Genomic DNA, 22061 nt, shown 5'->3' on the forward strand with positions numbered 1-22061 from the left:
TGTCACAATCAAGAACATAAGCACGCGCTTGTTTATATAAACAAAACCACCAGTAACGTTGTTGTAGCAGAGATATTGTAGCTGACACACCGGCGTGGGCAGACGCCAACCCCTCATGTGCAGCCAAGATCAGTGCTGGCCTGCAGTCCGCGTTGGGAATAATTCTGTCACCAACGTCGTTAATCCTCACTAATGGGACATTATCAGGACTTAAATGGTAAATGTAACGAGAAGGAAAACCCTTCGGGTAATCGCCTCCCTTTTCTGTAGCAGCAATAGCTGCCAAGATGTCATCATCAATCTTACTTTTTGATCTGGTAACTGCTGCCACTAAGTATGTAGCCACTGCTGTTTTTGCTGCCTCGTCAGCCAAGCTGTTGCCGACAGCATGGACACCAAGTCGTTGGTGACCAAGAGTGTGAATAACATTCACGAGAGGGAGACGGTCTTTAAAGTCTGCCACTCGAACCCAAAGCGTTTTATGCTTAATTGTGCCACCTTTCGTGTCTCGATAGTCATTCTGAGACCAGAAGTGTAAATTGTCATTGTAGGACTGGACACAGTAGAAGGAATCACTCACTATAAGAGTAGTGACCCGGGGATCAGCAAACTCCAGTGCAAGCACCAGAGCCCGAAGCTCCGCCAATTGCGCGGTACAATCACCCAATGACTGCGTATGCACTGCATCAGATTGGAATTCACCATTTACGAATGTACCTACGACAATTGCGCAAGCCGCTGAATAAGCGTGCTTCGATCCAATCGCGGGCTGCGCAGACCCGTCAGTGTATATGACACAATGGTATTCTTCGAGCGGGCGCAAAGACAGAGGTGCCGGATGAACGAATTCATACTGCAAGAACTCTTGAGTCTGTAATGAGGCATCAAAGATGTAAGTGACGTCTGGCGACGTCAGTGTTGTGGCCCATTGTATCCACCGAGGATGCAAAGCTTTAGAATTTGGTACACTTGCCTTTGTCACTGCTTCTAAGGCAGGATAGGGTGTTACAACCAGAATCTGTTTCCCATGCGACAGTGCGCGTTCTTTAAGGATCGCCATCTGTACAGCAGTCAGAACTTTTTCGACCGCAGAAAAACGTAATTCAGCAGAGGTGTACAAGTGGGATTTGTACGCAATGGGGACTGTATCGCCCTCATTAAACGTCAAATACGTGAAACCCACGGCGCCTGGCACTATTCTTATCACCAGGTTAGTGCGGTTATCACGTGTCAGCAAATATTGTGAAGCAAGAAGATCAGCCTGTAAAGACTGTAAAATTTTAGAATGTTCCAGCTGCCAGCTAGACTTCGAAAATGTGGGTTGTACCAAGGCGTAAAGCGGCTTGATACGCTGGGCATAATCAGGAATGTACGTACGGCCGAAATTCAGAAAGCCCAGCAGAGATTGTAATTTCTTTAGCGTCGTTGGCGCACTCAAGCATGCGCACTTTTCCAGAAAGTGGGGAGCTAACCCCTTTCCTTCATTATTGAGCTCGTAGCCCAAAAACAACACTGTATATTCCGCGATGTGTGACTTCGCAAAATTGAATTTGTAGCCATAGTCAGCAAAACTCACTACAATATTGTCGACTCGAGACAGATGCGGCAACAGCTCATCATCCGTGAGGTAGATATCGTCAACATAGGAGTATGCTTCGGGGTCTATTCTTTCTAAGAGAGAAACCACGCGAGCGGAAAAGACGCCAGGGCTATTTTTGTAGCCCATGGCTAATCTCGTAAACTGTTTTTGTTTTCCGCCCGAAGTAAACGCTGTCCACTGGCTACTCAGTGTGGACAGGTTATGGCTAAAGAAGCCATTGGAAATGTCAAGTGTCGTTTTAAACCTCTTACGCACGAGACTGTCGACTAAAGCCGAGCTATGTGTATTTTGTACCGCGCAGGTCCGGCAATGGGAGTTTAGGTGCCGGTAATCCAAAACTAAACGGTACGAGCCGTCAGGCTTCGTTACAGTGAATAAAGGGTTATTCATAGGGGACACACAAGTTTCAATAACACCCTGATATTCCAATTGTTCAAGGATCGCCGCGACGTGGGGTCTAGCTTCACGACGCATGGGATATTGGGGCTGAGGCTGGGGCATAGACCGTAATGGAATCTCATGGCAGGGGGACAACCGGTCCCAACCCACTTGAGTACGATATACCGCTGGCGCAAGCGCCAGCGCCCACTCACCAGCGTACATTTCAGCTTGTTCCTTAGGCACCGTGTGCGCAAAGGACGGGAGGATTTTCTCCTCCCCTCTAGGAGCTTCCAAAATGAAGGCTGGGGGCCAATCTGCCTCCGCTAGGAGGATATCATAGGTGGTGGTCAGATTATCCCAAAAAATCCCTTTTATGGTACGTTGTATGTCACCCTCAATTAATAAGACTATTTCATAAAGTCTATCAGGGGGAGCCACTCTGGTGTCAGCTGTTTCAACAGTAACCAAAACATCAGTTGCTGTCGCCGCCAGAAATGGACGCAGAGCTTGACGGACTATGGTAATTTCCGCCGCGCTGTCTAGTAGCGTCAGCGCCCATGTCCGGTTCTGAAGCTGTGTCCGCACTATCTGAGGCATATTTTGCCGTCAGAGCCGCCACTTTCTTCTTCTGAAACGGGGGTCTTTGTCGAGCAAACTCGTCCTGTTTGCCTTTACCCTCAGTCTGTCGGGGTTGGTCACGCTGTTGTGGAGCACCCCGACCTTTGCCACCGCCTCCGCCACCAGACTGTGTAGCCGATGTTTCCTGTGAAGAACGAGGAGAACGCGGTTCAGAAACCTGAAATCTATCAGGAGACTTAATAGTAGCACGATCTCGCAGATCATAAGTGCGTTCACTACTTGACTGTACGGGAGAGGCAGGCCGAGAGCCCTGTTTCTGCTGCTGCTTGCCCTGTTGTTTAAACTGCCACTTTTGTTTTGGAAAAATGGGTCGTTCATCCTTACCAGAAGTTCCTGCCTTACCCTGCTGCTTAGAATCGGGATTTTTGATCACAGGCTTAACTCCTAAAGAGCTACGACCCAAATCACGATATGCTTCTGAAATTATTTTTGCAAATTCCTGCGGTTTGTCCTCTTCAGCAACTTTCTTCAGTTCATTACGAACCTGAAAGTGCAACGCATCACCCTTAAGGTTTCCCATTATCATGGTAGCCACCAGGCCAAAATCTCCGAGGAGCCGCATCCCTAATTCTATCGCAGACTCCGCTCCATGGTCCTCTTGAACACGTTTGATAACGGAGGGCAGCTGCAACATAGACGGAGTGCCAAAGCACTGCGCGTACGTTGCAGCAAAAACCTTACCCCAAGAAACACAATCATCCATGTGGGGAACTAAGTCTTTAGGCAAACTAATGGTGAGGATCCTGTGTTTCTCCACAGGAGTTGTATGCGGATAAACCGCTTCTATTTGGTCAAATTTTTCAGCAAGCCAAAAGGGATAATCATCCCTCGTGAGGGGGCGCTTGCCTACAACAGAATTAACCATAACAGGACTAATGACCACCGCGTGACGATCACCAGGTTGTCCCGCACCAACAGGCGCCCCCGCCTGTACAGTGCGCGACACATACTGCACTAACGCCCTATATACTGTTATAAGGGCAGTGTGTAGTACACGCAGTTCATCCACCGTCACCGTGAGGTAACGGGGGTGAGGCGTAAATCCGGCTAGTACCGGCCAAGTGGCCCCCGCAATTGATAAAGGGCCCATTCTCGGCGGTATAACCACATGGGGGAGGGCGCCATTAAACCAAATCTGATGTTGCCAAGCAGATATTGGTATCTCCTGTGTCCTATACGGTGCATAGGCAGCAGGCACTGCAGAGGCAGTGTATGAATGAAATGTATTATCATTTCCACTGACTGCCGGAATCGTCACCCAAGAGTAGAATAACTCAAAGGGATGAGCCGCATCGGCTCCCACCACAAAGATGACGTCCATGCCCGCGTCCGGCACTCCATACTGCGTCAAATGACGTTTCAGTGCCGCACGACTATGCGCCGCAATATTTATCGCCATTAGGACAAGCTACGCTTCAAATATTCAGTAGCACAAGGGTTCAATAACCTTTTTAATAATCAAGCTTGAAGGAACCTATATCAATAGAACTAGGTAGGTTTAAAATCCGTCAGACTTGTTATCCGGAAACAAGAATGAGGGTGCTGTGGACTAAATGTAAGCACTACTAAGGCGTTTCAACTCATAGACCAAACGTTAGGTGCGCCATGTTGCAGGGATTCTGCTTATACACAGAACTATGCTTAGAACCCCAGGACCTCAGTGAATTGTGGTGTACCAGAAACTCACCTCAGAACCCAGAACCCAGTATCCGGCTAGCATAAGTGTCCCATTCGTTATCCAAGATTTAGCTCAGAGATCCCAATGAATAGACAACCCAGAACAAGCGACTCAGGGTACTCTCAGGAATGGTGGGAATCGGAAATACCTGTTCGTATATTATTCTCACATCAGTCCACAACAATAATCAACAGAGACACGTTTGTAAATAAAAGGGGTTTATTTTTATAGACCACGTGTCCTAAGATGCAGTACTTTGGCTAATACAAGCAGACAAATGATTAATATCAAAACCAGCAACATAGTTACAATACCATAGAATATAAAAGGGGTGATCATATTATAATGACAGTGGATACTACCACCTTCCCTTGACTAAGAAGCTAATATTATTATTATGCTAATAGAAGGTCTCTTAGGCTTGAATAGGGGACCCCATACCTCAAAGATCAGCTTAGTGAAATCACATCACAGGAGCATCAGGAGACTTCTCGCAGGAAGGCTCGTCTTCGGTCTGAATAATAAACATGATGTCTGTGATATTAAAAGCACCAACTTTCAGGTATGTGCAGCTGCGCGTGTGTTATGGCTAAATAGTGGGTCGATCAACCTAGAGTAGAAAACATGCATTGTGTAATATTCCAGACTGTTTGTCACACCATGTACAGACCAAGGTCGCTGCGCAGAGCTTGGGATGGTAACAACAGATTGCTCTCGTGTGAAGCAAGTCTCGAGTCAGCAGTTTTATTTAAGAAATAACATGTAAACGCAGTGTCGTGTGCAAAAGCAGAAAGATGGCATTCTAACATCTAACGTGGTTATGCTAACTTAACAATGTATGTACGTATTCAGGGAGAACACACTACACTTTGCCACATCACGATTGGCCAGCAATTGCTTGACGTCACTTCTGTTTAATTCTGTGGTGCATGGACCAAGCACAGATTGATTCGACTTAATTAGTGTGCGTCTCCTGCTCGCAGTGTGACTGAGGTACTAGCTCTTTCACCGCCGCCACCTTCCTCCATCTCCTTTATCCCTAACCCTACGATATACGTTGTTCCCTTGCACACTAGCCCCTCTCTAACTAAAACGCGTTTATTGGTAAAGCTGTTCTCAGCAAACCACAGTCAAGGGCCCGCAGGTCTCTGTCTGGCCACAGCAGAGCTACAAGACATGATCAATCTAACTTGGTGCATGCACCACCCACTGCAAAAGACCCCAGTGGAACAGGCAGGCCATGGCTTGCAAATCTACCTGGGCGAATGTTATCCTTTAGAGGTTCTTAAAGTGTCTACCACTGCGTTGAGAAGTTAATGTGTTGTAACTTGTGGTTGTTGCTATGCATCCTCTCCATAGTTCCCAGTTCCCTGCTGCTCCACCAGTGTAAATGTGATGGAATAGAATGCTGATGAGTGCCTGGCTGGTATGAATGTCAGTTGGAGAGCGTGGGCTGGGCAGCAAGGATGCTGCTCCTGGTCGGGCTTTTACCATCTTACTTATAACCTGTAACCTAAGACATAACCTCTACAATAAATCTACGTCTTTATAATCTACATGACTGGCTACTTGACTTCCTACCTAGAAGAAAATATCTTTGTTTACAACACTGGTGACGATTTAGAAATGGAACCACGCATATGAAGACTGTAGAGACAAAGTAAAAGAAACTTGAAGATATTGGGAAACTTACTATAAGCAATAAAGAGGAGCGAAATTGAAGACTTGTGAAGAAGTAGATGCAATGAGCCCCACCAGTGTCTTCCTCATTAGATAGCCTGCAAACTTTGAGGGTGAGGTACTTGATGTGACTGTTCATTGATTAATATAGAAGGCAGCATTTGAGTTTCCAGCGAATGGACAGTGAGTTCAATCAGCTGATGAAGGGCTTTATTACAGCTTTATTGGTGTATGTTGGGAGCACCTTCTCACATCAGTTGGCAGTGAGTACATTGTGAATTTCACGAATAATTACTTTATCCACCCCATCGGGTGAATGGGTGCCGCATTTATTAAGGAGACTACAGATATTAGCATGCCTAACAGCTATGCTTAAGGGATTAATTGGTGACAAACAGTTATCTCAAGGTGTTATCGTCTAAAAAGAATACTGTAATGGGAGACCGTGCCGCGTGAATTATCGCCCATGTTTAGTGGGTTCCTGAGCTTCTGATGCCACGTTGTATGCAATGAGGTGTTATTGTTTAAAAGCATGCCATCGTGGGAGTGAGAGTCGCGTTAATGATCTTGAGCGCACTCTATGGATTCCTCAGCTTCTAATGCAGCATTGTGTGCAGCGATGAGAAATTGGAATGGAGATTGACATGGGAATGATCTAAAGCATGTATACCAAACAAGCCCAAATTCCTGGAGAAAACAACGCGTGGCAACACATTGGAAGCCATTTTTGCATCTTTGGGAAGGATGTAATTGGATTCCATGGCTCACAAGGATATTGGAAGAGCTTAGTTCACTGTGAACAGTACATTTTGATTTCTGTCTCAAGGCGTAGAAGAGAAATTTGTGACTGCAGCCTGTGGTGCTGGTGAAAGCATACAGCTCCTATGAAGGAAATTAGATTTTTAAGTAGGGGGCAGTATGTCATCACAGTGGGAGGCTTCACACTAAGGCTATTATGTTTCAATAACTTGACTTTGTTTCCATTGAACTCATGCTATGCAAGGATTGCAAACATCTGAATGGACAATTCACCGTGCTTTGGGAAAACAGTGAAGTTGTGGCAATGAACCTTTTCAGGGGCACACCGGTGCAGGGCTCACCCTTAAGTTTGTCCACGGGTCCTTAGACTAACAAAGAAGAGATTGGCGCTGAAGCTGGAATTGAAAATAATACGTTTATTAATCACTCATGAGTGAGACTACATCAATACAACACCCTCAGGCGCTGTAGGAGGTAGTACGTGGAATACAGAAATCACGGGCCTTTTATACACAGTTTGTTGCAGAGAAAGCATGTAGTTACAAATAGACGGTACAGGCCTACACAGGAATAGCTATCGACTAACATGGGCAGATGGATATCACTTAGTCAGCAAAGTGGGAGGGGAAACAGAACTGCTTACATCAGTAGGATATGATAGATAGTTACATTCTCAAACAGGTGCATTCTAGCAGCTACAGGCCTTTCTGAGCTCATACATTTCTCTGGCTCAGTACAGAAGGAGTTAACTAAGGTTGATGACTCAAGCAGAATAGAAAAGCAAGATGGCTCCAGCTCATGTTAACAGCAAATATTTTCGATTTCCACAAAGTGTCTCTAAGATTTAGGGACTTGAGAGCAATTTCAGGTGAGAGGTCGGTCACCAGAGACTTTGGGTGTTATTGGTGGATATTGTCCTAAGCCATGCTTGTTTATACTGCCATGCTCAGTATAAGTTTGAATGTTTTTCCAATGCTAATCTTAATTTGCTACCTGTGTATGTTTATTAATCCCATGCTAGATTTGTTGCCTGAGTATATAATCAATGCTATTCTGAATTTGTTATCTGACTATTTTTGACACTCTGACAACAAGGGTTGATTTGGTCTAGTATCCCTTGTCCTGTGAGGTGTGCGGCATGTGTGATGCAGTGTGGGATGAAAGAGTCCCTTTTCTGTATTCACAAGATGTCTTGTGTTCTGGGGTTAGGTGTGGGGTAAAAGTCCCCGTTTCTGTAGTCACAAGATGCCCTGTGTTGTGGGTTTGACTGTGGAGTGAGAGAGACCTTTTTGTTTTCACAAGATACCCCGTGTTGTGGGGTTGAGTATGCAGTGAAAGACCCTTTTCTGTTGTCACAATACCCCCTGTGTGTAGGGGATGATGAGTGTCATTCCTGTGGGGTCAGGATAAACTGTGGGGAGCAGGAGGTGTTGTTAGTTCCCCCAGTCCTGCCGAGGATTTTCCTGTTTTATTTATGAGTTGAATATTTATCACTTGCTTCCATCTTTTGTCCATTTGAAATTGATGATTCATGAGTCCACGTATATCAGGGAACTGAAACATTGTTTATTTCCATCTCACGTCTGTTGGTATTTCCTGTTGTTTCTCTAAGGTGAGGAGATGTGTTGTGGTCTGTGGTTGTTGCTGTGCATCCTCTCCGGAGTTCCCAGTTCCCTGCTGCTCCGCCTGTGTGAATGTGATGGAATAGAATGCTGGTAAGTGCCTGGCTGGTATGAATGTCTGTTGGAGAGAGTGGGACAAGCACCAAGGATACTTCTCCAGGTGGGGCATTTATCATATTACTTATAACCTTTAACCTAAAACATAACTGCTACAATTAATCTACATTTTATTATCTACATGACTGGCTACTTGACTTCCTACCTACAAGAAGGTATCTTCGTTTACAACGTAATGTCTATTTATAACCAAGAGAAAATGTAATGTCCTTGCTCTTTAAGAAGGCAACAGTTACACAACTCACTGCAACTGAAGAGGAAGGATTTTTCATGCTCTCACCAATCCAGACACTTAAAAAATATTATTCAACTTCACAGTGAGCAAGGTACACTGGCTTTAGAACCTATAATTATGACCGGCTGAGTTATTTACAATGTATGCTCCGTGCAAGGTTAAAAGTGTCTGACCTTCTCTGCAGTGAAGACACATATGTTGTATAACTTGGATTTCATGACAAGTTATGCAGAACAGTAGGCGAGCACACGTTTACTTGTAGGACGACACTGGACAAAAAAAAACAAGAATCGAAAGCATACCTACCTGCCAGCTCTGGCACAAATCATGCTTCCACCATGACTCAGCTGGGACATCGCGCCCTTCGGCCACCAACACAAATGTGCATGTGAGTACAGTGACTTAACCATAGGCACAAGTGATAGGCACAAGATGGTGAGAGGGGGTCAGGCATTACACATTGAGACTGTAATGTTGTACAGATTTATAGGCCACGCATAGCACCCCCGGGTGTATGCTGTCACCAGAGAAGGAAGTAGCGCTGGATCCGGCTGAGGAGGGCCTATTGGAAAAGTCAGGTTTCAATATTCCCAACCACTCTCTCTGTAGCACCTGGTCAGCGAGTTGTTCATGCACAGATAGGCCATTGCCCATTAAAGTGCTTCCGGGAGGTCCTGCTCCACGAAGGTCTTAAAAGGACCAGGGACGCTTGGGACGGGCTGCCACCCTTTTACTACACCAAATACAACCTAAAACGGGTTTCATGAATCAATGAGTCAGTAATAACAGTTAAACTAAAAAAAATTCATCCCAGCCATTGACTGCAATAAACGTAATGCAGTGTCATCAAATGAGAAAACTGCGCTGTTCTTCTGGAGGCGGGTAAGGAAAGACTCCGCAGGGGCGGCTCCTCCGTTTGAGCAGAGGACCATCACTCCCACAAAGAAAGGTCCCAGGCCAAAGCTGGAAAAAAAATGGTCATAAAGTTTATTTAATACCATTTTATTTTTCGGTAACCAACCCGTCCCGAACTGAGCGTCAAGACAGGGCATGGCCATCATAGCTGCGTGGCAGCAGGGAGCTGTGTGCTCAAGTTTAAAAGGAGCATGACTCTTTAGCCGGCCATCTCGTGACAGCCAGCCAAACATGCGCATTTTAAACCTCTCTAAAAAACAAAGGCCTCCAGTGCTCTTGTGAGCGCTGATAGAGGCCGCTCTCACCAATCCTGCTGTGTTCTCATGATGAGAGCAGCGCTAGGATTGGCTGGGGAGTTTGGAGCCTGCCGGCCTCCAGGAGAGAAGACCCTCGAGGAGGACGTCGTGCTTGCAGGTAAGTGCCTTTAATGTAAAAAAAAATGGAATGCATCTCCCACCCTCCTCACCACCCTCCGCAATGTCAGCCGCCACTGGGAAGGAGTACAGAAAACATGACTTTAGTCTTTCTCTGGGGAGTTACAGCAAAACAGCACTTCTGAAAAGATGAAATACACATTTTAATTTGCTTTTTGTTCTTAATTTATTTTTGTTAGTAACAAGGAAAATGGCAAACAAATGTTCTGCAGAAGCAGAGATGGGCATGTTGCTGCCTCCTTCCACTGTCACTGTAGCTCCCCCCCCCCCCCCCGCAACCCACCCCTCCCCAATTCACATCACTGAATGATGTGACATCTCCTAAAACTCAATCTGCCATCATCACAGAAAGGAATATTCTTGAATCATATAGTATAGAAGCGAGACCAGAATTTCTGCGCTTCATCCAAGTTTATTTGTTGCACAGACGATGATGAGTACTGTTGGTGATATGTCCGAGTAAACAGAAAGATGTATTTCCTCTGCACCTTCTTGTATATAGTCTGAGCCTGCATCTACACGGACAGGTTAACTGACTGGATGCTGGAGGCGCATAGAATCCACCGAGTACCCATCCAGAGTGGTCCAGGTATAGCTAACCACTTTTCAGGTAAAAGAATAGAGCTAGCTAATGCTTTTCTGAACAGATATTTGGTAATTATTTTACTTGAACAATTAAGTACAATTGTTTCTAAAAAAAATATTAAAATAAGCACATAAAAAGCAAACTCATATCTAGTGGTGTGAAAGAGTTATCAGCTTAGTACAGTTATTCACAGATTCGAGTGATCTAACAGTACAAACGTTGTCAATTGATTTTGTGCAGACTGTCTGCACAGGTGCTCAGCCTCTAATGTATGTACAGTACGTGCTGTGGCGGCGACCAAGGTCCAGCGAGGCTGAGCCAGAAAGGATCCTTTGTCCACAGCAGAGGTCCCCTCTGGGGCTGGCACCTCTTATTTTTAGGGCTTGCTGCACGGCACATGTGCTGTGCTTGCAAGGGTGTGGTTTACAGTGAAGGAATTGGGGCCCACCCATTGCTTACCATTCGTGGGCATCATTGTCACTCTTCTATGCTGCCTCCTAATTGGCCTGCATTTGCTCAACGTCACTTCCGTTTCATTCTGTGGCACGGGGACCAAGCACAGATTGATTTGTTTTAAGTAGCATGAGTCTGCTGCTCGTGATGTGACTGAGGCATTATTTCTTTCGGCGCTGCCACCTTGCTCCATCTTTATCCCTAGCCCTACAATATATGATGCTCTTCTCCCCCACCCACCCCTCCCGATCTAAAACACAACTATTTGTAAAGCAGCCATCCCAGAAGGGTAGCACAAGCTAACAACCTCCTCCATCGGATCACAGGCATCAGATGCTTACAGAGATCGCTGGTCGAGTTAATTGATAAGCTATTGTATTGGATTAGAATTGAATTTATACAGCACACACTTACCCTGCTGGTTTAGAAATGCTGTAGGGCAATTAATCAGCAACTCTGGCAACTTTCCATTCCACACAATACCACTCCACGCCAATCTACTCTATGGCACTGCATTCCACTCTGCATCACTCCACTCTACACTGCCCATCATTGTACGCTACTATATGCCACCCCACTGCACTCTAACCCAGTCCATCCCACTCCACAGCACTAACTTGCAGCAATGCTGCTGTATAACACAGCTAAAAAGATATTGGCAAAGCACTTTACCACAGACCAGAACTATTGGCTTTGCCAGTGCTTGTTGTTAAGATGGATGCCAGACAGAAGGGCGAGGCGAGGCAGGGCAGTGCTCGGGCTTTACTTCACCCCGTTAATAAACTAGGCCCTGGAGTCAAGCAACAGGCAGATACGAGGCCCGAAGCAGCCTCCTGCTAGTCTTGGCTCGCCCACCTATCGGCAGAGAGAAAGAAAAGTCACTGCAAGATCTTTTCAAGACACGCCTTCGGATGCTCAGACTTATGAACATTAAATAGAAGGTGGACGGGCCTGTGAAATTGGACTAATTAAAAAAATTATCTCATTGTACAATGCTGCTGTAAATTCATTAAATAAAACTTAAAACAAGGAGTTAAACATGCAAAGTGAGATCAGATGCACAAATGCATCAGTTGGCATGTCAAACAAGGCCACTGTGGAAAGATATTGTACCGGGGAGGGGGCTCCTCCATTTGAGTGGAGGAGCGTCGCCCCGCTTGCTGCGAGTGCAGCAGGCACACATGAATTAGTAAAATTGCATGTCAATGCCATTTTACTTAAACGTCGCAGTGTGAGAGCATTTGAGGAATACAGCTGTCCCTGCAGTGCGCATGTCAGATGGGTCGGTTCTATTGCTACGTACAGCCCAGCATGCGCAGTGCCCACCCAGCAATCTCATGACTGTGAAACAGCCAGGGGATTGCTGGCACAGGCCCCAGCCTCAAAATGAGAGCCAATCCATGAACTGCCGTCAGCATGAGAGCACCTCCAGGATTGGTTGTGTTGGAGTCCACTGAGCAGGAGGGAAGTTCTTCCCTTTTCTGCTCGTGGACGCTGATCGTGGTGCACGGGGGGAGGGAGCAGTCAATGGCGAGTTTGGCACCTTACCATATTTATATAGTTGTAGCCGCCACAGGATTTTATCAAACACGTGGTGCATTCTGTGAGGAACTGAATAACGCCTCCAGGAGAGCTGGTGCGCGTGAATTGAACTGGTGATGCCCCCTCTGATAAAAACATGGTTTGGCCCCAAACCCTCTGCTGAAAGACTAGAGAGCCAACAACTTATCAGGGAGAGCCGGGCCATGGGTCCGGCTCGGATCTTCGAGCCCAGGCAGCCGAGCGCTGAAAGGGTTTGCGATAAAGATCATTCAACAAACCATGTTAAATATGATGAAGGCGCAGTATAATTTAAAACAAGCATTGGCATAGCCAATAGGTCTCGCCTTTGGTTGGGCTGGATAACTAAACACATAAGGTCCCAAAGGCGAGACCTGTTGGCTATGCCAATGCTGGTTAAGATCCTACTGTGGTCCCAGTTGAGGAGGGAAATCAAAGTCCACTCTATGGCGGGTCCTTGTAACCCAACCCGTCCTTGTAGGTTCTTCAACAGTGACGCATGGGCCCCAGGGCCACAAGCTGATGAAAATGCTGCCTGTAATTGATGGCACCAGGCACTTGGTGCCTCTCCTGTGGCAAAGCCCAACTGTTAGTTGTTTACAAAGAGTTGTGTTTCAGTTATTCTTGCATCTGTTCTGTCTTTCCCCCTACGATTTTACTTTTTAAATGACTCGGATCTTGTCACTATTATTTACAAAATCAGCTAGGATATGCATTTTTAAACAAATGCTTTGTTGGGTTAGACTAAACACGCCCTCTATCCACACATACACATCTCTAGCATTACCGAAACAAACATTCTTTACTCTCTCACACATACACCGCTCACAGGCACTACACACACGTGCCACATACACACTGCTCACTCATGCACCCGTCTCACACACATTATACATCATACACGCATACCCATCACACCCTAACATACTCATCTCTTCTACACAACTTGCATAAAACACACACACATAAACCGCCTCAGAAATCCCCATACACACCCTTCACACTCACCCACCTAAAGACTCCTTTCTAGCGCACATCTCATGCGCACGCCCACACTCATACCTTACACATTTACCTCAAACATATGCAGACACTTAAACTGTAGTCTGTCTTCATATATTTCTAACATACACACACACTTCACACTAGTCAAGGGCATCCTTTAAATAACACACACACATCTCTCAAACCCAAACCACGCTGTGCGACACACCTTACGCACACACACCGCTCACAAGTTCAACCTCACACATGCACGGCCTCTGCACACACCCACAACCGCCAATCCATACACCTGTCGACACTCCTGCTCCGACCAAACACCACTTCCTCTCTCAAGCTCTGAATTGTGGCCAGTGCTGGGCTGTTCTCGTTGACTTCCATAAAAGTGCGTTTCCTCTTCCATTGACTTTGAAGGCCGGGCGGTTTCCTTTCTTCCCCTTGTGGTGCAGATAGCGGTGGCGAGGGGTGGGGTGGGGCTGCGGATGGGCACAGGAGGAAGCCCGCCTGCTCCAGGCCCAGCTCCGGGATTAACACTCTAGGTCGGGCAGCGTTGATGGGATTACAGAGGTGACAAGGAGGCCCCCGGGGGAAGTAAGACCAGCGGTCTAGTCTTCCCCCGGGGAGTTCGCGCAAGGGAAGGACAGGGGAGGAAGGGGTGGGATAAGGGGTGGGGTCGCAGGTAGGAATTAAAAGGGGGAGGAAGAGGAAGTCCTTCCTCTTCCTTTCCCCAGCGCCTCAGGGAGGGTAGTTAGTGGATCGTTGGTGCGCGGAGTGGGGCCTGCGGACGATCGGGGGCGTGTTCTCGAGTCGGGAGCGGAGGTTTCTGTGAGGTAACGAGCGGGTTTCAGGGCGGCCTCGTTTGGCAACGTTTGGCGGCCTGTGGGTGTCGGGTGGAGTCGGCGGGGGCGGAGCAGCGGTTGGCGCGGAGCGCGATTCCCATGGAGTCGGGAGGGGGTCAGGCGCCGGATGAGGCGGCGGTGCGGGCGGCTCTGCAGTTGCTGGGGCGTGCGGGGAGGGCGGACTTGCTGCGGCCGGGTGTCTTAGAGCAGGCGTGGGTGGGGATGTCCAGGACTCCGCGTTCGGCGTCCGCGGGGGTTGCAGCGGCCGTTGTGGCCTGCATGGAGGAACCGCCTCCGAAGAAACACGCGGTGGGTGCGCGAGGGGGGGGCAAGAAGGCGGGGCCTGGGGGGAAGCCTGGGGATAGGCGTCTGAGCCTCCCGGCAATGGGTTCTTCGGCTGAGGTGCCTGCGGGGACGGGCGGGGGGGCTGGGGAGGACGTGGGTGGGGCTAGGGAGGCGCAGCTGGACCGGGGGGGGGCCGGGGCTGGGGGCAGTGGGGGGGCCTCGTTCCTGGTGGATTATAGTGAGGACAGCGATTTGGATGAGGACCCGGAGGAGCGGGTGGGGGATGATTTTGCCCTGTATCTTTCGGGGAGTGAGTCCGCGGGGGGCGAGGGCGGTGGGTGGGGGGACCAGGGGCCGGACATGGTGGGGGGGGGCAAGGGGAGGGTGGGGGGCGGGGAGGTAAGGGCAAGGGCCCGGCGAAGGCAGCGGGGGGGCAGGGGTCGGGGCTTGGGACGCCTGGCCCCTCAGGGGGCGCAGGCCGCGGTCGTGGGGCGCGGGCCGCGGGGGAGGGGCGGTGGGACGACCGTTGGGCGGAGATGTCTTTGGAGGAGCGTATCCGGGAGCAGCGGCGGCTGATTGAGGATACGGAGCGGCGTTGGGAGGAGATGTGCGCGGCCAGGGAGGGGGAGCGGGCGGCGGACCGGGTTGTGGCGTGCGGGGGAGGGGCGGGGCCGGCGAGGGGGCGCGGGCGCTGGGTGTGGCTGGATGAGACAGGGACGGACTTGACGTCGCAGAGACCTGGTGGCGCTGGGGCCCCCTCGGACTATGCCGGTCACGAGGGGGGGGGGGGGGATCCAAGCCAGCGCAGAGTGCTGGCAGAGGCCGGGGTGGGCCGGCGGGGCGCACTACGGCCTCCAGACGCCGGGACGAAGCAGTAGGGGGGTCCGCGGCGGCCTGCCCTCCATCGAGGGAGCGCGCATCATCGGCGCCGGAGTATGAATTTGTCCAAGGAGAGAAAGGAAAAGGAATGAAGCGAGTGGTGCGTGAGGTGCGCATGGAGCCCAGTGAGCCTGTGGTGGTCGAGGAGCTGGATTACGAGTCGGAAAGTGAGGAGTTGGAAGAAGGCGAAGTGCGTGAGGTGATGGGGCCGGTGGCAACGCGGAAGTTTGGTGTTTTCCAGGATGTCAAAGCCAGCTGCAGCAAGGCGCCAGCGGCGAAGGTGTCAGCCCCGGGTCCCGGCGGACGGGCGCAGGAGGTGCCACGCACTTTGACAGGTGAGAGCACATGGTGGGGGGCGTGGGGGGAGGGGATCGGGCGGGGGCGTAAGAAGTCTTGTAGGTCTGTGGGGGTGGGGGATGGGTCGGTGAGGGTGGTGGGAGAGTCGGCGCAGCCGAAGGTGCCGGCTAAGGCGGCGGCCCCAGAGGGGGATGAGAAGCGAATGGTGGGAGCTGGAGTTCAGACGGATAAGGTGACGGATGGGAAGGAGGAAGGGGGTGAGAAACATAAGAAGAAGCTGCCTTATATGGGGTTGGCGATGCCCCTGGGGTCCCATCTGTCTGAAAAGACGAGGGGCAGGATTTGGAAACACGAGTATGTGGATGTTTTTAAATTGTTGCATCGGGAGATTCAGGCGAAAGAGGGGTCTAAAGAGGAGGAGTGGGAGTTGACGCGGCGGCCGCGGGTACCGATAACTATGGAAAATTGGACGTCGGCCTTCCTGATTTACGCCAGTATCTATTGCGAGAAGCATCCGGATAGGGCGATTGCGTTGTTCAAATACATGGATATCATCAGAAAAGCGCAGATGCACTTTGGGGGTTTTGCCTGGCTCAGTTACGATGAGGAATTTCGGGCGAGGGTCAGCGTCAACCCTGACAAGCCCTGGGGTGAGGTAGATCAAGAGCTGTGGGTGCAATGGATGGCCTCCACGCAGTCCTCTGCGGCCACCCACACTGCGAGTGGCCTTCCGGTGGCTTATCGGTCTTTTCAGTCCCGTCCCGCCTCGGGGGGGGCGGGGGGGGGGAGCAAGTGGAGCTGGGGGTGCGGGAGGGCAGGCTGCCGCTGCTGGCGCAACCGGACAGCCTGCTAAGGGTGGGGGAGCCAACACTGGGGCTTGTTGGAATTTCAACAAGGGATTCTGCTCCCGCCACCCCTGCAGATTTAAGCATGAGTGTTCTAAGTGTGGCGGCAAACACCCGGTCACGCAGTGTTTCACATTGGCCACCCCGTCCGAGCAATGGCGGGTCACAAAGGGACGGGGACAGGCTGGGCCAAAGGGCTCCTACACCAGTTAGTGTGGAGGCCATGGGTCCGTGGCTCTCCCGCTACCCTGATCGGACGGTGGCGCTGCGGCTGTTTTGGGGATTCACAGAGGGGTTTCGAGTGGGGTACCAGGGGCCGCGGGAGTGCAGGTGGGCAGAGAATTTGCGGTCAGCGAAGGAGTTGCCGGGAGTGGTGGAGGCTAAATTGCGCAAGGAGGTGTTGGAGGGGCGCGTGGCCGGCCCGTTTGACACGTGGCCGCTGCCCGAACTCATCATATCCCCTTTGGGGGTGGTTCCAAAAAAGGAACCGGGCGAGTTTCGTTTGATTCACCATTTGTCTTGGCCTGAGGGACGGTCAGTGAATGATTTCATCGCGGAGGAGGATTCCCGGGTGTTGTATGCGTCGGTGGATGATGCGATCGGTTTGGTGCGGCGGTGTGGGCGGGGGGCGGAATTGGCCAAGTGCGACATCAAGTCGGCGTTCCGCCTTCTGCCGATTCACCCGGAGGATTTCTCGTTGCTGGGCATGCAGTTCGGGGGGGGCCATCTTTGTGGACAAGGTTTTGCCCATGGGGTGCGTGATCTCCTGCGCTCTGTTCGAGACTTTCAGTTCCTTTTTGCAGTGGGCCTTCACTGACAGGGCGGGGCACCGGCTGGTGTCCCACTACTTGGATGATTTCTTGTTTGTAGGCCGTGGTGAGTCGGGGGAGTGCGGGGTGGCTTTGGGCCACTTCCAGAGGATGGCGGGGGAGTTTGGTGTGCCGTTGGCGCCGGAGAAGACGGCTGGGCCCAGTTGTTGTCTGGCGTTTCTGGGGATTGAATTGGATTCAGTGGAGTGGATGGCGCGCCTCCCCCAGCAGAAGGTGTTGGAGATGCAGGACTGTCTGAGCCAAGTGGTGGTGCAACGGAAGATTGATTTGAGGTCCGTCCAGCGTTTGTTGGGCTTGCTGAACTTTGCGTGCAGAGTGGTGCGGGCGGGCAGGACGTTTTGCAGGCGGCTGGGGCTGGCCATGTCAGGGGCAGTGTTGCCCCACCACAGGGTACGAATTTCGGTGGGTGTCCGGGCGGATCTGCGAGTGTGGCAGGGATTCTTGAGGGACTTCAATGGGGTCTCCTTGGACTTTGCAGATGACAACATGGTGTGGCAGGTGCAGATTTTTTCGGATGCGGCTGGGGCGCGCGGCTTTGGTGTTTTCTGGGATGGTCGGTGGTGTGCAGAGCAGTGGCCGGCGCACTGGTTGGCACAGGGCAGGAGCATTGCGTTTCTGGAGTTCTTTCCGCTGCTGGTGGCGCTGCAGGTGTGGGGGCAGGAATTCCGGAACCGATTGGTGCTTTTTCATGTAGACAACTGGACGGTGGTGGATTTGGTGAACCATCAGAGGGCGAGGGACCTGCGGGTGCTGCGCTTGCTGCGAAGTTTCATGCTGCTGTGCTTGCGCTTGAATATGCTGTTTCGCGCGAAACATGTGCCGGGCGTTAGCAATGACATCGCGGATGCATTGTCTCGTTCGCAGTGGCAGCGTTTCCGAAGGTTGGCGCCCGGAGCGGACTTTGCCAAGACCAAGGTGCCGGAGGGTATCTGGAGCTGGGGGGAGTGAGAGTGGTGAATCTGGTGGAGCAGTCTGTTGCCGAGTCTAAACGGCGGACGTATCGTCTGGCATGGGTGGAGTTGGGGGTGTTCTTGGGTTGGTCGCGGGATGAGTGGCGGATGTCTCAGGGTGAGTGTGAGGCTGGTGTCGTGCGCTATGTTTTGCACTGCATGGATCGGGGATTGTCGTCAGTGACGATTGCAGGGAAGTTGGCGGGGATTTCTTTCTATGGGAAGCTCTATCTGGGTTTTGATCCGGCCAAGGGTGAGTTGCTGAGCAGGATGCTGAAGGGCTGGACCAGGGAGCGGGGAGGGCGGGGGGGAGCGCCGTTGCGCCAGGCGATCACTTTTGACCTGTTGGTGGATGTGTTGGGGGAGTTGGGTTTTCTGTGTTACGATCGGTATGAGTTGGCGTTGTTCCGCCTATGTATGACGTGGACGTTCTTTGGGGCTTTTCGGGTTTCGGAGTTGCTGGGGGGTAGGGGGGGGTTGGGGATGAGTTTTGAGGATGTACGTTTGGATGGGGGGCGCCTGGGGATATGGCTGGGGCGTTCCAAGACAGATCAGGTTGGCAGAGGCACGTGGGTGTGGCTGAATGAGTCTGGGGAGTTGGCAGTGTGCCCGGTGCGAGAGTGGAGCAGTTTTTGCGGGCAGTGCGGCCGTTTGGCGGGGGAGATTTTCTGTCATGCTTCTGGACAAAGGGTCACGGCCTACCAATTATTGGCGGTCATGCGCATGGCGTTGCGGCGCTTAGGTAGGGACCCGGCGGGGTATGGGACTCATTCTTTCCGGATCGGCGCGGCGACGGCGGCGGCACGGCTGGGTTGGTCCTGGGATAAGATCAGGAGGATCGGTAGATGGCGTTCGCGCTGCTGCGAGCGGTACGTTAGGAAGTAGGGCGGAGGGGTGCGCGGCGGCTGTGTGAGCGTTTTGCGTGACCTTTCTCGTTTCTAATGCTACTTTTTTCTTCGTAGGTTGTGTTGGGGGTCCTGGAGCCAAGACGGTTACCTGGATAGTGGGGCATTCATTTGTGCATTGGGCTGCCAAGTTTTCTGACAGGCAGGTGTACGGGCATAGCCTGGGCCTGAGAAGCTGCAGTCATGAGGTTTTCTGGTGGGGTAGGAGTGGAATGCGCTGGGGGGAACTTTTGCCTTGGCTCACGAAGAAGGTCTCGCAGCAAGGATGTCCGGATCTGCTTGTCATTCACCTGGGAGAGAACGATCTGGTGCGGCAATCGGCGGTGTCCTTGATTTATTTGATGCAGCGGGACTTGGCAGCGATCAAACGCAATCTGGCTGGCGCTTGTATTGTGTGGACAGAGTTCATTCCCAGAAAGTTTTGGAGGGGGGCGTAGAAGCCCGCTGCGGTGGAACGCGCCCGCAGAAAATTGAATAGGGCGATGAGTTTTTTGTGAGGACTGTGGGATCAAGGTGCTGGCGCACCCTGGTCTGCGGCTCGAGGAGCCTTTGCTTTTCCGGGATGATGGCGTGCACCTTTCGCACATGGGAAACGCTTACTATATGATGGAGATGAGGGATTTTATCAGTGGGCTGTGGAATGAGTCGATCTGGTGTATGAGGAGGTGAGGGCGAAAGGTGCACTTGTGTGGGGTGGGGCAGGTAACCGCCCTCCGGGGGTTCCCTGGTTGGCGGATTGGGGAGGGGGGAGGAGTCCATGACGGGCATACTCACCTTTCCGGGGAGGGGGATACTGGGGAAACGTGGGGGTGCGTCAGAGCAGTGGACGACGAATGGAGATGATGGTGGAGTTTTGGAAGAGAAGTGAGGAAGCGAATGGAAGTGAGAAGGTTGCGGTGTGAAGTGGGGATGGAGTAGTTGGAGTCTTGGAGAGTATGGGTAGTGAGGAATGTTGTTGTTGGGGATTGTTGGGGATTTGTGTTATGTTTCTGGTTATGGTTGTCCAACCCTGTCCTAATAAAATGGCCTTTTACGCTAAAATACCTTGCGTGGACTGATTATTGCGCGAGGAGGCCCCCGGGGGAAGTAAGACCAGCGGTCTAGTCTTCCCCCGGGGAGTTCGCGCAAGGGAAGGACAGGGGAGGAAGGGGTGGGATAAGGGGTGGGGTCGCAGGTAGGAATTAAAAGGGGGAGGAAGAGGAAGTCCTTCCTCTTCCTTTCCCCAGCGCCTCAGGGAGGGTAGTTAGTGGATCGTTGGCCACCCGCCCACCCGGCAATTACATGACTAGTTGGGGAGGTCATGTTCTTTCAGCGTGCCAGTTTAGGACGGGTTGTGTGTGTGTGGGGCGGATTGGGGAGGGGGGAGGAGTCCATGACGGGCATACTCACCCTTCCGGGGAGGGGGATACTGGGGAAACGTGGGGGTGCGTCAGAGCAGTGGACGACGAATGGAGATGATGGTGGAGTTTTGGAAGAGAAGTGAGGAAGCGAATGGAAGTGAGAAGGTTGCGGTGTGAAGTGGGGATGGAGTAGTTGGAGTCTTGGAGAGTATGGGTAGTGAGGAATGTTGTTGTTGGGGATTGTTGGGGATTTGTGTTATGTTTCTGGTTATGGTTGTCCAACCCTGTCCTAATAAAATGGCCTTTTACGCTAAAATACCTTGCGTGGACTGATTATTGCGCGAGCATTTTTTGTTCCCTCGGGGGCTTCGCTCAGATATGTATCTGAAGAGTCTCCGCCCTCAGCGCGCGGATTTGAGGCCCTTGGCGGTTGCCTGGCACAGACTGGGGCAATCCACATACAGCTTTCGGGCAGGGGGGGCTCGACAGGTCACAAGAAAAACAAATGTGAGACAAGACAGTTCTGCGGATGGGGGGGGGGGGGGCGGTGGGATAGGGATATTAAAAGTTCAACGGGATTGTTTTAGATGGGCCAACCAAAGAAAGAAAACGTGTCCAGTGGGGGTTGTTTAATGTGTTCATGGAGCAACAACTTTCGATTCATTGGTTTATGTCCTGGAGAGAAAAATTAGTTAGGTTCGATCCGGGAAACAGTGGCGTAGCTAGGGTGGGACGGCACCCTTTTTGGGGATCGGCGGATTTGAGCAAATTGTGTCTTTCGACTACCACCCATCCCCCACTCCCACCCGCTTTTATCTGCAACGGGCCGCAGACTTAGGGGCCGCCCTTGTGGCAGTACGTCTAGCTATGCCACTGCCAGTCAAGTTCCTGCCCCCACGTGGCTTTGACTCCACTGGCTGTCACTACCCTGATCCCATTGCACTCTCCCTATCCACCCACACACTGTGACCGTGAGCATCGGTGGTCAGATTCTAACCTTCCCTCCCCTACTAGTCGTGACTCTACCCTAGAGACGACTGCACCCCAGGTCTTGACATGCGGGCCCCGGTGCTGGCATTGCTTGTGGGGGTGCTGACACAGCTGAGCCTAGTATTTTTTTGTTTCTTACATTTTATGTAGGGCAAACTCCACCTGAAGGTACTGGAGCGCTTTATGACCCTGCCAGTTACATTACACAAGGACACACACATTTTTGTAGGGACAAGGAGA

Source organism: Triturus cristatus, chromosome 8 (genome assembly GCF_964204655.1).
Source record: "Triturus cristatus chromosome 8, aTriCri1.1, whole genome shotgun sequence".
NCBI classification, from domain to species: domain Eukaryota; kingdom Metazoa; phylum Chordata; class Amphibia; order Caudata; family Salamandridae; genus Triturus; species Triturus cristatus.